The sequence below is a fragment of the Arachis ipaensis genome, chromosome B10 (assembly GCF_059453495.1).
Source record: "Arachis ipaensis isolate K30076 ecotype BB chromosome B10, ASM5945349v1, whole genome shotgun sequence".
NCBI classification, from domain to species: Eukaryota; Viridiplantae; Streptophyta; class Magnoliopsida; order Fabales; family Fabaceae; genus Arachis; species Arachis ipaensis.
In genome coordinates this window covers 100,908,469-100,932,638 of record NC_142435.1, presented here as the reverse complement: position 1 = coordinate 100,932,638, position 24,170 = coordinate 100,908,469, and the positions used below count along the sequence as shown (strand labels likewise).

The window sequence follows — 24,170 nt, the reverse complement described above, 5'->3', positions numbered from 1 at the left end:
AACTAAACCTAATTCTAATCCTAATTCTAGAGAGAAGTGAGAGCTTCTCTCTCTAGAAACTAACTCTCACTACTAAACTAAGCTAAAACTAAACTAATGGTAACTAGCTTCTAAAGTATGAAAAGTATCTTCATTCCCCCTTCAATCCTTGGCTTAAATAGCATTAGAAATGAGTTGGATTGGGCCCACAAGGCTTTAGAATTCGCTGGCCACGTTTTGTTTTAAGTGAACCAGGTGGCAGCAACGGCGCGTGCGCGTACTATGCGCGTACGGGTCACCATGCGCGGTTCAACCATAGCAAATCTTATATCGTTTCGAAGCCCCGGATGTTAGCTTTCCAACCCAACTGGAACCGCATCATTTGGACCACTGTAGCTCAAGTTATGGCCGATTAAGTGCGAAGAGGTCGGCTTGACAACTTTCCGGTTCTTCCATTTCTTCATGAGTTCTCCAACTTTTCATGCTTTCTTTCTTCATTCCCTTGATCCAATCTTTGCCTCCTAAACCTTAAATCACTTAACAAACATATCAAGGCATCTAATAGAATCAAGGTGAATTAAATTTAGCTATTTTGAGTCCTAAAAAACATGTTTTCACATTCAAGCACAATTAAAGGAGAATATACAAAACCATGCTATTTCTTGAATAAATATGGGTAAAAGGTGATAAAATCCCCAAAAATCAATACAAAACAAACCGTCAAATTGGGTTTTGTCAACCTCCCCACACTTAAACCAAGCATGTCCTCATGCTTAAACCAAGAATGAAGTAAGGGTATGACATTTATTCAATGGAAACTAACTAAATGCAATCTGCCTATATGCAACTATCTAAATGAATGCAAGTGCTGGGTCAAAATAAATCAATTCCCAAGAAACATATATGCACAAGGGCTAAGGACTAGCAAATTGGGTTATTAAATATTTTTACAAACTTGCATGAAAATTATGATCATAGGTGAAAACATGTAATTGAGCATTGAACCCTCACCGGTAGTGTTTGCACTCTATTCACTCAAGTGTTTAGGGTTGATTCACTCAATTCTCCTCTATTTCATTCTTCCCAAGATTTGTTTTTCTTCTAACAATCAACATTTATTTCATGCATGCATACAAGTATCATGAGGTCTTTTCATTGGTTGTAATGGGGCTAGGGTCAAGGTAGGATGCATATTTGGTCAAGTGAGCTTGAAATTTGAATCTTTGATAAGCTTAAACTTCCCACCTAACCTATGACATCCTATACAATTAAGTTCTAATCTAGCTACCCATTTTTCACTTTTTCACATACTCATGCATTTTCTTTTCATTTCACAACTCATATGCATTGATCTTATTGAGCTTCACCTTGGGGCATTTTGTCCCCTTTTTATTTCTTTCTTTTTCGTTTTCTTTCTTTTTCCATTTTTTTCTATACTTTTCATATATTTTTTTTTGTTTTTCTCATTTTTTCTTTCTTTCAAACTATATACAAGAGTACCAATGCATAAGGTCTATACATTTAATCAATACATGAGCATGTACCCAATTCCCAATATTTACAATAATAATACAAAACTACCCTTTTATTCACCCAATGTCCCAAGGTTCCCACACTTGAATGATATACACACTCTAGCCTAAGCTAATCAAAGATCCAAATAAGGACATTTATTATTTTTCGCTTTAAGGCTTGTAATGTGCTAAATTAAGAACAAGTGGGTTAATCGTAGGCTCAAATTTGGCTAACAATGGAAGATAAAAGGTAGGCTATTTGGGTAAGTGAGCTAAATGAAATGATGGCCTCAATCACATAAATACATGAATACACAAAATAATGGACATAAAGAATCAAATAAATCAAAGATTACAATCATAGAAAGAGAATAATGCACACAAGAAGGAAAAATAAGTGGTTATAAGATGTAACCACATCATTAGGCTCAAGTCTCACAAGCTTGTGTTCTTAGCTCAAAACATGATCCATAATATATATAATTCAAGCAAGTTCTATGAAAAGTTTTCACTCAAATCAATTGACATGCCCTATAGATAGAAATCTTGAAAAATTCTCATTATTTTGACTAAGCTTATTGTGTATGCATATGCAAAAATAAGAAAATGCAAGTAAAAATCCTAAAATCCTAGAATGAAATGCAAAAGTATTGGAGTTAGAAATTTGTCACCCAAGATTGCCGATCGGTCGGACGACCTCCCCACACTTAAAAGTTTGCACCGTCTTCGGTGCACTCAAAGATGAGCAAGGGGGTACGACGACTCTCCGGATTGCGATGTGTTCTTTCTTCCGCCTCCATGGTTGCTTGTGGTGCATTCGTTATGAAAAACAAAAATATAACACCATAAGATGAGAAGATATAAAAGCAAGGAAGCATACATTGTTGGAATGAGGTAAATCACTAGAATGAGGTGAGTGAATTAGTGTGACATTAAGAAATATTAGGTGTGTGAATTCTAAATTGAGCGGTTTAGAATACACATTAGCATAAAAGCTATGTCACAAAAGAAGCATGCACTTCACTTATCCTAGTGTGCTTGAGATGCTTTAAGTAAGCTTGTAAGGTAAGACAAGCATTAGAGAAGCATGAAAGCATTCAAGTCAAACATACGGATGGATATAATCATGAAATACAATGTATTAAGGTAAATGCTCAACATTATCCATCAAGAGGTTGCCTAATCGAGGGAAAAGGATCCAAATCACATGGTGGCTAGCTACAACATGCAATTCAAAAGAGTTATAAGCTCGAAGACAATTCTCATCACTTGGTATTTTTTCAAAAGGTAAGCATGAAGAACTCAAAACCAAGTAACAAAATATAACCTCAATCATAGAATCCAACAAAGATTATCTAAAAACATTCATGCTAAAATAGCATTTAGGTAATAAGGGATATAGCAATGTATAGTAAACAAAGTCAATACTCCAACACTTATGATGAAAAGAGAGAAAATAAAATGAAAACTAAACTAAAACTAACTAATCAACTAACTAACTAACTAATTTGTTAACTAAAATAAATGGTTGTCAATGGTGTTTGGAAGTGTTGGATGAGGGGTAGGAGGAGGGAAGAAGAAAGGAAAAAGGGAGAAATGGAAGGAGGAGAAGAAAAGAAATGGATGGAAGAAAGGGCATCCACGCGCACGCACGCATGGCGCGCGCGCGTCGTTGGCTTATTTCGAGAGTGGCGCGTACGCGTCATGTGCACGTGTGCGCAAGTGGGGTTTGTGCCAGAGGCACAACGTTGGCGCGGCGCAGGCACAACTCTCTGGAAAATGTATGGAGGTTGGAACTTCTCAATCCACGCGTACGCACGCATGGCGCGCGCGCGTGGATGGTCGAAAATGCTGTAAGTGCGCGTACGCGCCATGTACGCGTACGCGTGGATGGTGCTCTGTTTTTCAAAATTTTTTTCTATGTTTTTGCACCAATCCAAGCATTCCAAACCTCCAAACAGCTACCAAAACACCATAAAACTTTATTTAACATACTTAAACTACCAAACATACTCAACTAACTAAACAAAACATGAAATTAAGCTAATTCTACCAATATATACAAAAGAGAAAATGAAAGGATTTTACCATGGTGGGTTGTCTCCCACCTAGCACTTTTGTTTATTGTCCTTAAGTTGGACTTATGGAGAGCTCCTCATCAAGGTAGCTTGTGCTTGTATTCATCTTGGAACTCCCACCAATGCTTGGTTCTCCATTGTGCCCCAAGATTCTTCATGGATTGAGCCAAGTCTTGATGGAGTTCTTCACAAGCTTGGGGCTCCCAAAGTTGATCCTCTTCTTGTAATCCGGGATCCCACACTTTGTTTTCATACCCGTCTTGAGGTTGATCATCATTATTAGTCCAACCGGGTGGTGAGTAAGGTGAATTCTCTATATAGTGGCCAACAATCCTCCTAGACCCATCTATTTGAGCACTACTCCAACCTTTATATCTCATGTGTGATGCATCAACCATAATGAGCCTTGATTTGCAACGCCAACCACAAAACCTTTTTCGTTTACGCTTCATCCCACAAAGCTCCCTAAGTTGGCCATCCGTTTCAAGCAAACCATATTCAAGTGGGATAATAAAGCTAATAGAAATAAATTTCACCCACTCAAATGAAGGAGTAGATGGCAACCTAGGCAAAGACAACTCCAAGAGTTTTGATAAAGCGTATTCAATTCCCATCCTCCTTTTTCTAAGGATTTCCACCTCTTCACAAGACTTCTCAATTATAATCCTTTGTTCAACAATTTTATATAAACCTTTTCTCCTACTCAAGTCATAAATGGGAGGGTAAGAAAAATTTACCTCCACATTGCTTTCCATCTTGTTGGGAGAAGGTTCTTCATGCTCAAAGGATTCTTCACCACTAAGATTTGATGCTTGATCTTCATCACCAAGGGAACTCACTTCTTGCTCTATCCCATCCAAATCTTCATATGGAATATGTCTTGGAGGGTGTGCACTTTCCTTCCTAGCATCAATTTCAATCATCTTGGAGGGGTTTTCTTCAATTCTAGATTCCCATGGAGGCTCCGCATCTCCTAAGTCTTCAACCAATTCTTCCCTTTCTTCAATAATCATAGCTTCCTCCAATTGTTCCAATACAAAGCAACTTCCCTCATTCTCCACCAATCTCTCTTTTATGTTATGCTCTTCATTTGATTCCCCACATGTAGCCATGGGAGTTCCTTGAGAGTTCAAGCATTGGGATGCTAACCGGTTTACCACCTCATCCAAGGCGGCCGTGAATTGTTGCACATCCCTTTTCATTTCCTCTTGTCCTTGAATAAGAACATCAAGGATGTCATCCATTGGAGGTTGGGGTGGATGGAAGGGTTCATCAATTTGGGGGAAGGGTTCATAGTAGGAAGGTGGTTCTTCTTGGTAGAGTTGCGGTGGTTCAATAATTTCTACTCTTTCCACTTGTTGCACAACACACTCCATGGTTGCTTGAAATTGATCCAATGCTTCCTTGAGACGATCCCTTGACTCTTGTTCCTCTTGGATAATATGATTAGGATCATGTGGCTCTTGGATCAATGGATATGAGTATTCTTCCATGGGAGGTTGTGGTGGAAAGTAGTATTCATCTTGTGGTTGAAAATTTTCATATATTGGAGGTGGTTCATCTTGGCAATAATGTGGAGGAGGTGGCTCTTTGTGTGGTTCATATTGCTCATATGGTTGTTGGTAGGATGGATATGGATTAGGGTCATATGAAGATGGTTGGTAAGAAGGGGCTTGTGAGTATGGTTGGGAGTTATGTTGAGGGTATGGATCATAGGCATATGGTGGTGGTTCTTGAAAATCACAAGGTGATTCACCATAGCCATTGGATTGGTATGCATCATAGAATGGCTCTTCTTCGTAGTGCATTGGTGGAGGTTGTTGCCATGAAGATTGATCATATGCATATGGCTCCTTCCACCTTTGGTCATCCCATTCTTGATACACATCTTCATTATAGTCCTCATTTCCTACAACATGTTGATAACCAAACTCATAGCCAAGGTGAGAATTCATGATAGCAAGAAGAAAATGAAAACAAAATCAAATAAGAAGCAAGAAAATTAAATTCTAAAACTAGCAAGAGCTAACAAAAGCAAACATATTCACACTATTCACATATATACAATAACCAATAACATAACACCATTGCAATTCCCCGGCAACGGCGCCATTTTGATGAACGGATTTTTGACGGTTTAGAAATTCACTAATAAAATCTCGTTGTAAAGTATAGTTTCTAAACCAAGCAATAATCCTTTCATACAAAAAGTTGTTTGTCACTAGTACAAACCCCTAAAATTTATAAACCGAAGTATTTAAACCTCGGGTCGTTCTCCCTAGGAATTACAATGAAGTGTCTTGTTATTGGTTATGGATTGTATTTTGGGGTTTTGGGATAAGAGACATGAAATGTAAATGACAATGAAAATAAACTAACAACTAAAAAGCACTTGGCAAGGTTGTGAGAATTAGAAGTCCTATCCTAGTTATCCTCCTCGATTGTGACCACAATTGTCCATTGCTACCACTTAGTTAACCTCTAATAATGGAGGAAAGTCAAGTGGATGAATCAACTTGATTCCACAAGTCCTAGCCAACTCCCAAGGGAAAGACTAGCTTTAGTGGTATCTAAATCAATTAGCAACTTCTAATTATCAATCAACAAAGACATTAGATAACTCAAGCGTCACTAATTACTCTACCATAGCCAAGAGGAACAAAATCTATACTAAAATCCAACCAAGCATTTCATCAAACACTTGGAAGGCATAAAAGAAAAGCAAAGTAAATTGATAACAAAAATAGAATCTAACAACAATTATGGCAATGAATTAACAACAACAATCAAAAGGAACACAATTATTATGAATTACCTCTAATTGAATTGAAAGAAAATAGAAGGAGCAAAAGTAGATCTACAACAAAACATAAGAACAACATAAAGGAAACTACAACAAAAGAATAGAAGAAGAATGAATGCAACAACAAGGAATTGAAAGGTATAAGGAGATGAAAGCATGAATTAAAATCTAGATCTAAAAACTAAACCTAATTCTAATCCTAATTCTAGAGAGAAGTGAGAGCTTCTCTCTCTAGAAACTAACTCTCACTACTAAACTAATGGTAACTAGCTTCTAAAGTATGAAAATTATCTTCATTCCCCCTTCAATCCTTGGCTTAAATAGCATCAGAAATGAGTTGGATTGGGCCCACAAGGCTTTAGAATTCGCTGGCCACGTTTTGTTTTAAGTGAACCAGGTGGCAGCAACGGCGCGTGCACGTACTATGCGCGTACGTGTCACCATGCGCGGTTCAACCATAGCAAATCTTATATCGTTTCGAAGCCCCGGATGTTAGCTTTCCAACCCAACTGGAACCGCATCATTTGGACCTCTGTAGCTCAAGTTATGGCCGATTAAGTGCGAAGAGGTCGGCTTGACAGCTTTCCGGTTCTTCCATTTCTTTATGAGTTCTCCAACTTTTCATGCTTTCTTTTTTCATTCCCTTGATCCAATCTTTGCCTCCTAAACCTTAAATCACTTAACAAACATATCAAGGCATCTAATAGAATCAAGGTGAATTAAATTTAGCTATTTTGAGTCCTAAAAAACATGTTTTCACATTCAAGCACAATTAAAGGAGAATATACAAAACCATGCTATTTCTTGAATAAATATGGGTAAAAGGTGATAAAATCCCCAAAAATCAATACAAAACAAACTGTCAAATTGGGGTTTGTCACACGCACACTCCAATGTGTGCTTCTCCTTTGTTTTCTTCAAGTTTTCTCCCTTTGTACATGCTTCCTTCCACTTTTGCCTTGCCAAACTTGCATTTAGGACCTAAAATTACTCATCAAACATGTCATGGTATCGAGTGGCATAAAAGTGGGATTAAAATAACTAATTTAAGCACAAAAACGCATGTTTTCACATTTAGGCACAGTCTAGAGAGAAAACACAAAAGCATGCTATTTTGATGAAAATGTGGGCTTATATGATAGAATTCACTCAAATCAAAGCAAAATATATCGTCAAATATGGACTCATCAGACAACCATCATCAAGCACTGAAAACACTGGTACTAAGAAAAAGGTACCTAAAGGCTGGAGGGATGAAAAGATCCCCACTGAAGGCCTCTCACCTGGCATGAGAGTTGTCTTCACTAACAACCCAGTCATTCCACACACAGTGAACAGGATCCTGTCTTTAGAGCATGTGGAGTGCATCCATGAGAGCACAGGCAAGAAGTTCACTGTAAGGGGCGAAATTCTGAGCCCATATCCATCTCCGTAAGGAGCTAACCGTCAAGCTAGTGACGTTAAAGAAGCGCTTGTTGGGAGGAAACCCAACCATAATAAGTTATTTCTATTTTTCTTTAAGTTTATCTTACATAATTATTTCTTTAAGTTTGTGATCATGTGCAGTAGTTAGAACCAAAACAAAGACAATCAGAACCGGAAACAAAACACCCTAGAGCAAGCATTTTGCTAGCGTTGAACGCCAGATGATGCTCACTTCTATCTTTTCCTAGTGAATTTGCATTTGAATTATTAAGTTTAATCAATATTTAAATATATTTTAGCCACTATAGATGCTACTTTAAGTTATGTGCAATTCTTTTTATTTCAGGTAGCATTCGGATAGATCTGATGGAGTTTTTGCAGAAAAAGAGAAGAAAGTGAATGATGTTGTCAACTCTGACCACCTTGCACTCCAACGAGAATAACGTGAGCTACAAAGGTCCAATTGACGTTATTCTAATGGCATTGGAAAGCTAACTTCCAGAGCTTTCCAATAATATATAATAGTATATACTTTTCTCCTATTTGGTATGGTCAAGGTGGCGCCTAACTTGGAATTTCTCAAGTTAGGCGCCAGAACCACAAACTCCACAATTGCGTTCAGCCAAGGTGGCGCCTAACTTGGAATTTCCCAACTTAGGTGCCATAGGAAGGGAGAAGCCTCAAGTTTCATTCGGCCAAGGCAGCGCCTAACTTCACATTAGTGAAGTTAGGCGCCAGTTCAATGGAGAATAATGGTCCCTATGTTTCATCAAGGCCTGCACGAGTGTTTTAATTAATTTTGATTAAAATTTTATTTTATTTTAAAATAGAAAAAGATATTATTTAGTTTTAGAAAATATATTTTACATTAATTAGGATTAGATATAAAAGAAAAAAGAATCAGCCCTTCGGGCTCCTCTCTTCTCTCTTACCTCATTCTGCACTTTACAGTTTTTAGAATCCTTGTTTTCTCTCTGAACCATGAGCAACTAAACCTCCACTGTTAAGGTTAGGAACTCTATTTATTCTATGGATTAATACTATTACTGTTCTATTTTAATTCATGTATTTATTTCAATTTCAAGAATTGTTTTTGTTCTTTATCTTATGAATCTGGGTGGAACAGAAGTATGACCCTTGTTCTAATTGGGTTCTTGTAAAACTTGGAAAAGCTCTTTACTTAAACAACAACTTGAAAACAATTTCTCCTAAATTTTTAATTATCTGGACTTAACGGGATACGTGACATATAATCCTCTTATATTTGGATAATTAGGATTTCTGTGGCATATAAACTAGAATTGAACTTAACCCTCTAATTGGAATCAAGTGACCAAGGAATTGGCGGTTGATGAAGGTTAGAAGATACTAAAAAGGTCTAAGGAATTAGGGTTTAGTCACATATAGTTTTCCATGAATTGAATCTTGCATGATTAAAATAGTTGGTAAGAAAAGTTAATCCGAAAAATAAATATCTCTGAAACCTTAACTGTTTTCTCCCATATTATTCACACCAATTTACTGCTTGCTTTCTGATATTTTGAATTTACTGTTAATACTTTTGAACTCTCAAAATATCATTTTCTGTTTGTCTAACTAAGTAAATCACGCAATCATTGTTGCTTAGTCCATCAATCCTCGTGGGATCGACCCTCATTCACTTGAGGTACTACTTGGTACAACCCGGTGCACTTGCCGGTTAGTTTGTGGGTTATAAATTCCGCACTAAGTTTTTGGCGCCGTTTCTGGGGATTGATTGTGATTGACTACTACCAATTATTTGATTGCTTAGATTAGTCATTTTTGCTTTAGTTTTGTTTGATTTATTTTTATAAATTTTTTAATTTAACCTAGTTTATTTTTTTTCTTAATTTTTAAAATTAAGTTTGGTGTTGCCTCAGTTATTTGATTACTTAGATTAGATAAATTTCCTTTTTCAATTAGTTTTGTTTTATTATTTAGTTTTAATTTTAATTTTCCTTAAAAAAAACTAAAACTTTCGTTCTTCTTTTTTAATTTTCATTTTTTTTCAATAATTCAATTTATTCTCTTTATTTTATTTTTATTTTTTTATTTTATTTCTTTTGAAGAAAAATATATATATTTTTAAAAAATAAAAATAAAATTATTTCTGTTATTTTCTCTTTGCTTTTTCTGTTTACCACATGGTGCGTTTAATTTTATTTGGTATTTTGTTCTAAGAAAAAATAATGGAGATCATATGAGTTACTACTCACATCCAATGAGTGATTCATATTATTGTGGAGGGAGGAACTATCTGAATTTCGGTTAGGAAGGTCAAGACCAAAGAAACTTCAGTGCTCTATGTTCCATCTATCAAGAACCACCATCTCCATATACATACCAAGAACCATCCTCCTCTTTTTATTCATATCAAGAGCCACCATCAGCTCTTGAGCTTTGTAAAACCCAGTCAAACTGTAATTTAGTAAATAATAAATTAAATATGAGCAAATATGATTAGAAAATTTAGCAATCAAAATTTGAAGATTTAAATATAATATTTGAACTCAGTGGATTTTTCTGAGTCGGAAAACATAATTTCTGCGTAAAAATGCACACAGAAAATTTGATCGGCAGTGCCGGTTGAGATCTGTTCGGTACTGCAGCTGAATAAATTAATTATAAGTGAATAAGGTTAGAAAATTAGAAATTATAATTTGGAAAGCTAGAAATATTTAAAATACGATTTAAAACTCTAATCTTAAAGGTTTTGGCCCAAAGTTGGGCCAACGGGCTAAACCGATTAGACCGGGCCCAAGTGGGGCCCAATCCCAACATATATACTCATCATTAATGAGCTTTTAGCTCATTTTATCCACAGAGAGAGAGAGAGAGAGAGAGAGAGAGAGAGAGAGAGAGATAGTTCGGTAAGAGGAGAAGAGAGAAGGGACACCAAAACCCTAACTTCACCCTCCACTTCAAACCACCATAACTTGAGCTACGGAACTCCAATCGACAAGCCATTTGTGGCCACGCGTCGCTCTTCTTGCCCTCTTCGATTCTATCTAGGTAAGGTCGTGAGTTTTTCATTGACCTCTGCTCAGTTTTGTTTTTCCTCTTGTAATTTGAATTTGGTTTGGGTTTTGAGGAAATCTTGTGGTTTTGGTTATTTAGGGGTGCTCTAGTATGAGCCATTGGTGAATTCCATTAACCAATTTTGTGGGTTAAAGTAAGGAATTCTCTAACCCTTGTAATTTATAAGATTTTGTGAGCCCTAAGTTGATATATGTATGTAATGTGTGTATTAGAGTATTAGGTACACTTTTGGAACTTAAATCTTGCTTGTGAAAGTGGTTGGTGGAGTTTGGAGTTGAGTTTTGGTGGAGACTTCCAAGTGAGAGCTTATTTTTGACTTCCAAGAGGTACAATTTAAGTTTCATTTAAGTACCGTGTGGTATGATAAGAATTCCTAGGCTAGATGCCCCTAGGATTAGGTTTGGATTATGTAAATGGTTGGTATTAATATGTATAGTTGATATGTTGTGTAAATTAATGATTGAGTTGAGAATTGTGTGGATTTTTATGTTTGGTGTGTTGAGAAACTTGATATATTGGATGATGATTAATGGTTTTTGGAATATTTATTGAATAGTGAATTTGGGCCAAAGGCCGTGGAGTTTGGGCCGGAGGCCGGAAAAAGTAAAGACGGTAAGAGATGATTGAATTGTGTGATAATGTATGAGATTGAATGAAGGGTTGGTATGCATTGTATGAAAATGTGATTAATTAATGAAAACATGAAAAATGAGGTTTTTAGAATGTAAAATAGATGCAATTGAGGTGGAATGTGTAAAAAGAGTAGGATTAGAATTGGTTGTATGTGAATAGGTAATTTGAGTTGGTCTAGGTTCATTTTGTTGGTTCGAAAATGATTGAGACTAGTGAATTATTGGAAAATTGGTAAATATGTGTTTCTGGTCAAAATGAGTTTTAGCCCAACTTTGACGGATCATATCTGGAGCTACCGTTTTTGAAATTAGATGGATTTTATATCAAATTAAAGATTTTTTTAAAGAGCTTTAAACCGGTATAGATTTTGTAGAAATCTGAATTTTGTAGAAAAAGATATGATCGTTGAAAGTTGGTGTCCGAAATCTGAATTCTGCGATGTTGCAGAATTTGTGATTTCTGGTTTGTGTGCGCACGCACACCCTGTGTATTTATGAACTCGTAAGTATGCACACTCTTGTGCGCACGCACACACAGGGTTATGTCTACTGTTGGGAGCGCTACACAACCTATGAAGTTTTGCAAGCTGTGCACACGCACACGGGGGAAGGTGCACTCTGCTGAGGGCATTCACACGCATCGTGCGTATGAGCAGAATAAAAATTTTTACTTACTGTGCATACGCACACCTCTATGCATATGCACACTTCTTGAAAATCCTTCTGGGCGTGCGTATGTACAACTCTATGCCTACGCAAACTGCCCTGTTTTTCAAAGAAAACTTTGTTCTTAACTGTTTTACCTTCTCGACTAGCTTGCAACCTTCCGTAACACTTACTTAAAACCTTTTTACCAGTTTTTGGGTATTGAAACAAGGGTGAGAATAGTAAAAGAATAAAAAGGGTAATTTTGGTTATGAGTATAGAGGACGGTGACTGATGAGCGGATAATTTATACGCTTTTTGGCATTGTTTTTAGGTAGTTTTTAGTATATTTTAGTTAATTTTTATTATGTTTTTATTAGTTTTTAAATATAAATCACATTTCTGGACTTTACTATGAGTTTGTGTATTTTTCTGTGATTTCAGGTATTTTCTAGCTGAAATTGAGGGACCTGAGCAAAAATCTGATTCAGATGCTGAAAAAGGACCGCAGATGCTATTGGATTCTGACCTCCCTGCACTCGAAGTGGATTTTCTGGAGCTACAGAAGCCCAATTGGCGCGCGCTCAATTGCGTTGGAAAGTAGACATCCTGGGCTTTCCAGAAATATATAATAGTCCATACTTTACCCGAGATTTGATGGCCCCAACCGGCATTCCAAGTCAGCATAAAAATTCTGGCGTCAAAACGCCAGAACTGGTAGAAAAGCTGGAGTTAAACGCCCAAAATGGCACAAAAGTTGGCGTTTAACTCCAAGAAAAGTCTCTACATGTGAAAGCTTCAATGCTCAGCCCAAGCACACACCAAGTAGGCCCGAAAGTGGATTTCTGCATTAATTACTTATTTCTGTAAACCCTAGGCTACTAGTTCATTATAAATAGGACCTTTTACTATTGTATTTTCATCTCTGGAACACATTATGTAACTTTTACGTTCTGAGACCTCCATGGAAGGCTGGCCACTCGGCCATGTCTACCCTATTTTCACTTATATATTTTCAACGGTGGAGTTTCTACACCCTATAGATTAAGGTGTGGAGCTCTGCTGTTCTTCATGAATTAATGCAAAGTACTATTGTTTTTCTATTCAACTCAAGCCTATTTCTTCTCTAAGATATTCATTTGCACACAAGAACATGATGAATGTGATGATTATGTGACACTCATCACCATTCTCACCTATGAACGCGTGCCTGACAACTACTTCCGTTCTACATGCAACAAGCTTGAATGTGTATCTCTTGGGTTTCTAATATAAGATTAAAACCTTCGTGGTATAGGCTAGAATTATTGGCGGTAATTATTGAGATCCAGGAAGTCTAAACCTTGTCTGTGGTATTCCGAGTAGGATCTGGGATAGGATGACTGTGACGATCTTCAAACTCGCGAGTGTTAGGCGTAGTGACAGACGCAAAAGGATCAATGGATCCTATTCCAACATGATCGAGAACCAACAGCTGATTAGCCGTGCGGTGACAGCGCATTTGGACTATTTTTACTGAGAGGACGGGAAGTAGCCATTGACAACGGTGATACCTAACATATAGCTTGCCATGGAAAGGAGTATGAATGATTGGATGAAGACAATAGGAAAGCAGAAGTTCAGGAGGAACAAAGCATCTTCATATGCTTATCTGAAATTCTCACCAATGAATTACATAAGTATTCCTATCTTGTTTTATGTTTTATTCATATTTTAATTATCAAAACCTCATAACCATTTGAATCTGTCTGACTGAGATTTACAAGACGACCATAGCTTGCTTCAAGCCGACAATCTCCGTGGGATCGACCCTTACTCACGTAAGGTTTATTACTTGGACGACCCAGTGCACTTGCTGGTTAGTTGTGCGAAGTTGTGACAAAGAGTTGAGATTACATTCGTGCGTACCAAGTTGTTGGCGCCGTTTTAGAGATCACAATTTCGTGCACCAAGTTTTTGGCGCCGTTGTCGGGGATTGTTCGAGTTTGGACAACTGACGGTAAATCTTGTTACTCAGATTAGGTAATTTTATTTTATCTTTAAGCTTGTTATTCTTTTAATTTTCGAAAAAAAAATTATTTTATTCTTCAAAGTTTTTAAGAATGAATTCTAGAGTTTCATGATGATCTGTTGAAGTCTGGCTGGCTGCGAAGCCATGTCTAATCTTTTGGACTGAGGTTTCAACTTATCATCACAAGAGCTTGTTGATTTCTATCAATTTTGCTGTTGAATGTAATGATCTGCTAAAGCTTGGCTGGCCATTGGCCATGTCTAGTGTTTTGGACCGAAGCTTTCACTGAAAGCTTGGCTGGCTAGTAAGCCATGTCTAATTTCTGGACCGGAGTTTTAGACTAACATTGCATGATTCCTGAAATTCTCATTAAGAATTTTGAATTCCTTATTTTCTTTTTCCAATTAATTTTTGAAAAATACAAAAAAAATCTATAAAATCATAAAAATAAAAAATTGATTTGTGTTTCTTGTTTAAGTCTAGTGTCAATTTTTAAGTTTAGTGTCCTGCATGTTTTATTTAATTCCCTGCATTTTTCGAATGTATGAATTTTGTTCTTCATTAATCTTCAAGTTGTTCTTGAAGATTTCCTTGCTCTGTGAAGAAAAAAACTCTCGCGCGATCTAGAATTTTCACAAATAAATTCGCGTTGTAAGTATAGCTTCTAGACCGACAAGAATTCCTTTCTTCAAAAGTTTGGTTGTCACTTAAGCAAACCCAAATAAATTTATAACCGAAGTATTTAAACCTCGGGTCGTCTTCTCAAGGAATTGCAGGGAGGTATGATTTATTATTGGTTATGTAAAAAGATATATTTTTGGGTTTTTAAAATAAGGAACAAGTAATTTAAATGACAAGAAAAATAAATTAATAATTATAAAGAATTCTCTTGGCAAGGTATAAGAAATTTAAGTCCTATCCTCGTTATCCTTATCAGGTGTGATGAGAATTGAATTCTGCTCCCACTTTTAATTAACCCTTGCTAAACAAAGGAAAGTCAAGTGGACAAATTGATTTGATCCTCAGGTCCTAGTCAACTCCTATGGGAAGACTAGAGTTATTGGAGTACAAATTAATCAGCAAAGAATTCCAATTTCAATCAACAACTCAGTTTGACAACTCAAGTATTGCTAATTACTTAACCAAAACCAAAAGGGGAAATAAATCTAAATTGAATTGAAATCATCATAAATAAAATAATCATAAATCTGAAATACCTCAATTAATATTAAATAGAATATCCAAACCTAACATGGAAAAGTTCATAAGCCAATTGGGCAACATAAGTCAAATACAAATAAAAGTATTAGAGCAAATAAAAGTAGAAGAGAAATATAAATTAAAGGAATATTAAACCTGGAATGAAGTTGAAATCCTAATCCTAAACTTGAGAGAGAGGAGAGAACCTCTCTCTCTAAAACTATATCTAAAACCTAAAAATTGTGTGAATGAAAAGTATGATGATTGAATTCATGCATTCCCCTACTCTGTAGCCTCTAATTTGTGTTTTCAAGGCCGAAAACTGGGTCAAAAATAGCCCAGAAATTGTCCCAGCGATTTCTGGTACGTACAGGTCACTGCAAAGTGACGCGGAAGCGTCGTCCACACGTTCGCGCGGATTGTGTTTTTGCCAGGTCATGCGTCCGCGTGATCCACGCATTCGCGTCACCTGTATTCAAGGAAGCTATGGCAAATTATATAACGTTGCGAAGCCCCAGATGTTAACTTTCCAATGCAACTAGAACCGCGTCATTTGAACCTCTGTAGCTCAAGTTATGGTCAATTTAGTACCAAGAGGTCAGGTTGGACAGCTTTAGCAGTTCCTTCAGTTTCTCGTATTCTTTCCACTTTTGCATGCTTCCTTTCCATCCTCTAAGCCATTCCTACCCTGTAATCCCTGTAATCACTTAACACACATATCAAGGCATCGAATGGTAATAAGAGAGGATTAATATTAGCAAATATAAGGCAAAAGAAGCTTGTTTTCAATCGTAGCACAAAATCAGGAAGGAAATTGTAAAACTATGCATTTTGTATGAATAAGTGTATAAGAGATTGATAAAAACCACTCAATTGAGCACAAGATAAACCATGAAATAGTGGTTTATCAACCTCTCTACACTTAAACATTAGCATGTCCTCATGCTAAGTTCAAGAGAAGCTATAAAGGGTGAAGGGGAATGGTAAAATGTATGAAATGCAACCTATGAATGCAACTAAATGCAGAATGCTTTTTCCTACTTGGTTAAAAGTAAACAAATCCTTCAAGAACAAATATGAACTGGATTTCACTAATTCAAATCATAAAATAAAGTACAAGTAAACTTGCAGAAGAAAATAGCTCATGAAAGTCGGGAACAAAGAATCGAGCATCGAACCCTCACTGGAAGTGTATACACTCTAATCACTCAAGTGTTTAAGGTTCAATTCTCTCAATTCTCTACTAATCTTGCTTTCTAAGGCTTGCTCTTCTTCTACCAATCAATAGAAATTTAATGCAAAAATACACAAATCAAGAGGTCTTTTAAGGGTTGTAATGGGGTCAAGGTCAAGGTAAGATTGTATTTGGTCAAGTGGACTAAAATCTGAATCCTTAATTAACTTAAACTTTTCCTACCTAATTTAAGATAATCCATGTAATCAAAATACAAAACCTAACTATCCATTAACCGTGTTTTCCACATATTCATGCATCCTAATTTCGAGTACAGTACATATGCATTGCTTTCACCACTTACCTTGGGGCATTTTGTCTCCTTTTATTTATTTGCTCTTTTTCTTTTCTTTTTCTCTTTTTCTCTTTTTTTTTCTCTTTTCTTAATAAATATGTTATTATTTTTTTTATTTTTCAATGCATATGATTAAGGTATTGAATGCATGAACATGTCCTAAACATTTCTTTCACATTTTCATAAAGATATATAACACCCAATTGTTAAACCAAATGTTTCCAAACCCACTTTTCCCCACACTTAATTCATGAGCACTCTCACTAGTCTAAGCTCACCAAGGATTCAAATTAAGGACATTATTGTTTTCTGCTTAGAGTTAATGATGTGCTAAAGTAAAGAACAAAGGGGTAAAATAGGCTCAAATTGGCTTGCAAAGGATAATGAAAGGTAAGGCCATATGGGTATGTAAGCTAAGTGAAACAAGGTCTATCATATAAGTGCATGCATACATCAAACCATGGAAATATAGAATTAAGCAAGACAAAGATCACAATTTTAGAGAGAAAAACACACACCAAAAATAAAATATTGGTTGATAAAATGCAACCAATCAAATAAGCTCAAAATCTCACAGGTTTTGTGTGTTCGAGTTCTAAACCATGTTCCAGTATAATATTCCTTCAAACAAGTTTTTCAAAAAGTTTAATTCAAATTAGTGAAATGCTATAAAACGTTTCTTGAAAAAGAAAATATTACTTTAACCAAGTGGTAAAATATGCACAAAATCAAACAAATATGCAATGAAACATGCAAATGCAACAACTAACTACAAAGAAAATTTAAACATTGGTGTTGAGACAGGAAATTACTAACCCACGGAGATCGGTATCGACCTCCCCACACTTAAAGATTGCACCGTCCTCGGTGCATGCTGAGATGTACAAGTGGACGGGAGCTCCAACTGATGCTTTTCTCCAAAGATTGAGCAGATGGACTTGTTTGTCTCCCCATTAAGAAGCTTTTCCTCTCCCTTCGTGGTGGCCATCCTGAAAGAAAAGGGAAAAGAAGAAAAGTAACCCAAAAATAAAGATTGAAAACAAATAAAATATGGGTGTTAATGCCAAATAATAAGGGTCTCAAGTACATGGTAGCTACAACATGCAAGTGAGAAAATAGTAGAAGTAAATGGCATATCAATAGTGCAAAAATTTGCAATAAAGGGGAAGAATATGGGTAATGAAAGACAGTGTAAGTTCATGTCAATGCAAAAGGAATACAGGTATCATAAAAGATTGACTTTAACAGAAAAATAATATCACCCACATTGTAAAACAAGTCACTAAGTACCAAATAATACCAGAAAAGATACAACAATTGAATAAGAAAATTTAACAACAACGGAAAAAATTAAAATGCAATGAATGAAAGTATGCAAATAAATTAAATAAAATAGAATGGAAGTGAAGAGGGATGAGAGGTTAAAGGAATGAAGAAGAGGAAAGTAAGAAAGAAGGAAGAAAGAAGTAGAAAGGAGAGAAGAAAGAAGTAAGAATGTAGAAACGGGGCGCGACGCGTACGCGTGGATGGCCATAAAGGGAACATGACGCGCACGCGTTAGGGACGCGTACGCGTGAATGAATTTGTGCCTTTCGCACAATTCCCTCACAAGGGCAGCACAACCCTCTGTCCAGGTGCTCTTTACGCCGATTTGGGTATCCACGCGTACGCGTCGTTGACGCTTACGCGTGGGTGGTAAATATCACAGGGGACGCGTACGTGTGAGGCATGCATACGCGTGGAGTGGCTTGTGCGCCACGCACCCTTCCCGCGCGTCTCTCGCGCAACTCACTATTTGGTTGCGTAGTCACACACGATGCGTGCGCGTCGTAGACGCTTGCGCGTCGATCCCTCTCTTTTTTTAATGCAAAATGCAGAATGCAGTATGCAGATGCTAATGCAAACATTATGAATGACACTAATGAAATAAAAATAAAATAAACTAGGAATAAAAGGAACGATTATACCATTGTGGGTTATCTCCCACCTAGCACTTTTAGTTAAAGTCCTTAAGTTGGACATTTGGGGAGTCCTTTGTTATGGTGGCTTGTGCTTGAACTCGTCCAGGAATCCCCACCAATGTTTGTACTTCCAGTAGCCTCCGGGGTCCCAAATTAGACGCATAAAGTCTTCAAGCAAGTTGAAGCAAGTGACAAGGCCCCAAGAGTGTTGATTGGTAGAATGAATTCCGAGGTCCCAAACCTTGCTTTTGCACCCGTCTTCTTGTTGACCATCTTTGTTCCAACCGGGTGATAAGCAATCCGAATTCTCACTAAAGCAGCCAAACAACTTCCTAGACCCATTCAGTTGAGCTTTATACCAACCTTTGTACTTTAATTTGGAGCATACAGCCATATTGAACCTTGCATGACATTTCCTACCTCTAACCATTTCCCGTTTGCTCTTATAGCCACAAAGAGCTCTAAGCTGACCATCTGTCTCAAGTAAAGCATATTCAAGTGAGCTAATTAAGCTTAGAGATGAGAGATTTACCCACTTGAATGAAGGGATGGATGGTGATGGCTTTGGGGGAGAGGTCTCCAACAACTTTGGCAAGGTGATTTCCAGCTCCACTCCCTTGGGCTCTTCTTTGATAATTTCCACCTCTTTGCAAGCTTCTTCAATATCAACCTCTTCCTCTTAGTAGCTTTCTTCCAATTCAATCTCTTCTTCATTGTTCACCAAGGGCATGGGAGGTTGTGCTTCTTCTTCTTTAATTTCCATGTCAAGTCCAATGGGAGAGGATTCAATTGTAGATAAGAATTCATCAATGATTGAATCCATCTCTTGATCATCCCCTTCAAATTCTTCAACCATGATATGCTTTGGAGGTTGTACACCCTCCTCAACATCAATTTCAAACGTCTTTGAGGGAGGCTCTATAACTTGACTTTCCCATGGAGGTTCAGCATCTCCTAAGTCTTCAACCACTTCTTCCTCTACAACTATTATGGCTTCCTCCACTTGTTCCAATACAAAGCCATGTTCCTCATTGTCCATCGGAGTTTCTAGTATCTCCTTCATGATACGCTCTTCTTTTGATTCTCCACATGTAGCCATGGGAGTACTTTGAGTGCTCAGATGTTGGGAAGCTAATCGATTTACTACCTCGGTGAAGGCAATTGCAAATTCTAGTACATCCCTTTTCATCTTCGCTTGCCCTTGAAGAAGACCAAGAAAGATGTCATCCATTGAAGATTGGGGTGGATATGAGGGTTCATTACTTGGGAGAAAGGGTTCATGATAAGAGGGTGGTTCTCCCTGATAAGGATATGAAGATAGTGAATATTGAGGTGGTAGTTCTGGGTGTGGTTCATATGGTAGTTGGTGTGGTGGATAAGGATTAATGTCGTATGGGGGTGTTTGGTGGTAAGGGACTTGCGAGTGTGGTGGTTCAAAACTACGTTGAGGAGGAGGAGGTTCATAGACGTATTGTGGTGGGTATTGAGTGTCATGAAAAGGTCCACCAGAACCATTGTCTTGGTATGCATCATGGAATGGTTGTTGCTTGTAGTACATTAGAGGGGGTTGTTGCCAAGAGGATTGATCAAATCCTTGTGGCTCCTCCCCTCTTTGATTGCTCCAACCATGGTACAAGTTGGCATTATAATCTCCTCTTCCTGTAACATAATTATAATCACGCTCGTAGCCAAAGGGGTGAGAGTTCATAGCAGAAAAGAAAAACAAACACTAATAAGAATAAGTAACTAAGTCCTAAAACTAACAAAAAAGCAAAGAGCAAATATTTACAACAACCAATAATAAGGCACACGTTTGCAATTCCCCGGAAACGGCGCCATTTTGAAGAACGAAACTCTCGCGCAATCTAGAATTTTCACAAATAAATTCGCGTTGTAAGTATAGCTTCTAGACCGATAAGAATTCCTTTCTTACAAAAGTTTGGTTGTCACTTAAGCAAACCCAAATAAATTTATAACCGAAGTATTTAAACCTCGGGTCGTCTTCTCAAGGAATTGCAGGGAGGTATGATATATTATTGGTTATATAAAAAGATATATTTTTGGGTTTTTAAAATAAGGAACAAGTAATTTAAATGACAAGAAAAATAAATTAATAATTATAAAAAATTCTCTTGGCAAGGTATAAGAAATTTAAGTCCTATCCTCGTTATCCTTATCAGGTGTGATGAGAATTGGATTCTGCTCCCACTTTTAATTAACCCTTGCTAAACAAAGGAAAGTCAAGTGGACAAATTGATTTGATTCTCAGGTCCTAGTCAACTCCTATGGGAAGACTAGAGTTATTGGAGTACAAATTAATCAGCAAAGAATTCCAATTTCAATCAACAACTCAGCTTGACAACTCAAGTGTTGCTAATTACTTAACCAAAACCAAAAGGGGAAATAAATCTAAATTGAATTGAAATCATCATAAATAAAATAATCATTAATCTGAAATACCTCAATTAATATTAAATAGAATATCCAAACCTAACATGAAAAAGTTCATAAGCCAATTGGGCAACATAAGTCAAATACAAATAAAAGTATTAGAGTAAATAAAAGTAGAAGAGAAATATAAATTAAAGGAACATTAAACCTGGAATGAAGTTGAAATCCTAATCCTAAACTTGAGAGATAGGAGAGAACCTCTCTCTCTAAAACTATATCTAAAACCATGCATTCCTCCACTCTGTAGCCTCTAATTTGTGTTTTCAAGGCCGAAAACTGGGTTAAAAATAGCCCAGAAATTGCCCCAGCAATTTCTGGTACGTACAGGTCACTACAAAGTGACGCGGAAGCGTCGTCCACGCGTTCACGCAGATTGTGTTTTTGCCAGGTCATGCGTCCGCGTGATCCACGCATTCGCATCACCTGTATTCGAGGAAGCTATGGCAAATTATATATCATTGCGAAGCCTCGGACGTTAGCTTTCCAACGCAACTAGAACCGCATCATTTGGACCTCTGTAGCCGAAGTTATGGTCAATTTAGTATTAAGAGGTCAGGCTGGATAGCTTTAGCTGTTCCTTCAGTTTCTCGTATTCCTTCCACTTTTGCATGCTTCCTTTCCATCCTCTAAGTCATTCCTGCCCTATAATCCCTGTAATCACTTAACGCACATATCATGGCATCGAATGGTAATAAGAGAGGATTAATATTAGCAAATATAAGGCCAAAGAAGCATGTTTTCAATCATAGCACAAAATCAGGAAGAAAATTGTAAAACTATGCATTTTGTATGAATAAGTGTATAAGAGATTGATAAAAACCACTCAATTGAGCACAAGATAAACCATGAAATAGTGGTTTATCACTCTGATCTTTAAATTCTCTTGTTTTGTGTGTTTTGTTGTTTTTCATATGCATTCTCAATTTGTTAGTGTCTCTAATATGAAAATTTCTAAGTTTGGTGTCTTGCATGGATTGTTTATTTGATCTTAGTTTTACATGATTAGTTTCATTTTGTTGTTTTTCATCGTTAAAAATTCAAAAAATTTCAAAATTATGTCTTTTCAAGTCAATAATACAGAGAATTGAAGATTCAGAACATACAGCAGAGGAATCACGGAAAAAAAGCTGGGCGTTCAAAACGCCCAGTGAAGAAGGAAAACTGGCGTTTAAACGCCAGCCAGGGTACCTGGCTGGGCGTTAAATGCCCAAAAGGGTAGTATTTTGGGCGTTAAACGCCAGAATGGATACCATTCTGGGCATTTAACGCCAGGAGGGCATAGGAGGAAAGATTTTGTTTTTAATTCAAATCTTTTTCAAATTTTCATAATTTTTCAAATTCAAATCTTTTTCAAATCATATCTTTTCAATCATATCTTTTCAAAATCAAATCCTTTCAATTTTTTTTACTATTTTCGAAAATCCTTTCTAACAATTAGTGATTTGATTCAAAAATTTCTTCCTTGTTAAGAAAGGTTCAATATTTGAATTTTAGAATCATATCTTTTAAATTTCTTGTTAGCCAAGTCATTAATTTTAAAATCAAATCTTTTTAAATTATTTTTCAATCATATCCTTTCAATCATATCTTTTTAAAACCCTATCTTCTCAATCATATCTTCTCAACCACATCTTTTTCAAAATGATTTTCAATCATATCTTTTTTATTTCTGATTTCAAAATCTTTTTCAAAATCACTTAATTACTTTCTCAATTTTAATTTTCGAAAATCATTAACCAAATTTTCAAAATTTCTTTTAATTATTTCAAAATCTTTCTAAATTTAATTTCGAAAATTCTTTTCCCCCTTCTCACCTTCTTCTATTTAAGGGACTAACACTCCTCCTCAATGTGCAATTCGGACTCCCTCTCTCTATAAGTTCGAATTCTCTCCTATCTACCTCCTCCTTCTATTCTTCTTTTCCTCTGACACCTCAAGGAATCTCTATACTGTGACATAGAAGATTCCATACTTTCTTCTTCTCTCTTTCATATGAGCAGGAGCAAAGACAAAGGCATTCTTGTTGAAGCTGATCCTGAACCTGAAAGGACCTTGAAGAGAAAGCTAAGAAAAGCTAAAGCACAACTCTCTGGAGAGGACCTAACAGAAATTTTCAAACAAGAAGAAGCCATAGCAGCCAAAAATAACAACAATCCCAACAATGCAGGGAAGGTGCTTGGTGACTTTACTACCCCTACTCCCGACTTCTATGGGAGGAGCATCTCAATTCCTGCCATTGGAGCAAACAACTTTGAGCTTAAACCTCAATTAGTTTCTCTGATGCAACAAAATTGCAAGTTTTATGGACTTCCATTGGAAGATCCTTATCAGTTCTTAGCTGAATTCTTACAACTCTGTGACACTGTCAAGACCAATGGGGTTGATCCCGAGGTCTACAGGCTTATGCTTTTTCCCTTTGCTGTAAGAGACAGAGCTAGAATATGGTTGGATTCACAACCTAAGGAAAGCTTGAACTCTTGGGAAAAGCTGGTCAGTTCTTTTCTAGCCAAATTCTTTCCACCTTAAAAATTGAGTAAGCTTAGAATGGAAGTCCAGACCTTCAGACAGAAGGAAGGTGAATCCATCTATGAAGCTTGGGAAAGATACAAGCAACTGATCAGAAGGTGTCCTTCTGACATGCTTTCAGAATGGAGCATCATAGGTATCTTCTATGATGGTCTGTCTGAACTGTCCAAGATGTCATTGGACAGCTCTCCAGGTGGATCTCTTCATCTGAAGAAGACGCCTGAAGAAGCTCAGGAACTCATTGAAATGGTTGCAAATAACCAATTCATGTACACTTTTGAAAGAAATCCTGTGAATAATGGGACAACTCAGAAGAAAGGAGTTCTTGAGATAGATACTTTGAATGCCATATTGGC

At 36.7% G+C, this 24,170-nt stretch overlaps 1 non-coding gene across 1 annotated transcript; it reads right to left on the bottom strand.

The window, feature by feature from the left end:
• Positions 1-23,823: 23,823 nt before the first annotated feature.
• Positions 23,824-23,931, bottom strand: LOC148581080 (small nucleolar RNA R71). Its single transcript, XR_015897169.1, has one exon. It is a non-coding gene; the product is annotated as a small nucleolar RNA R71 (small nucleolar RNA).
• Positions 23,932-24,170: the final 239 nt, after the last annotated feature.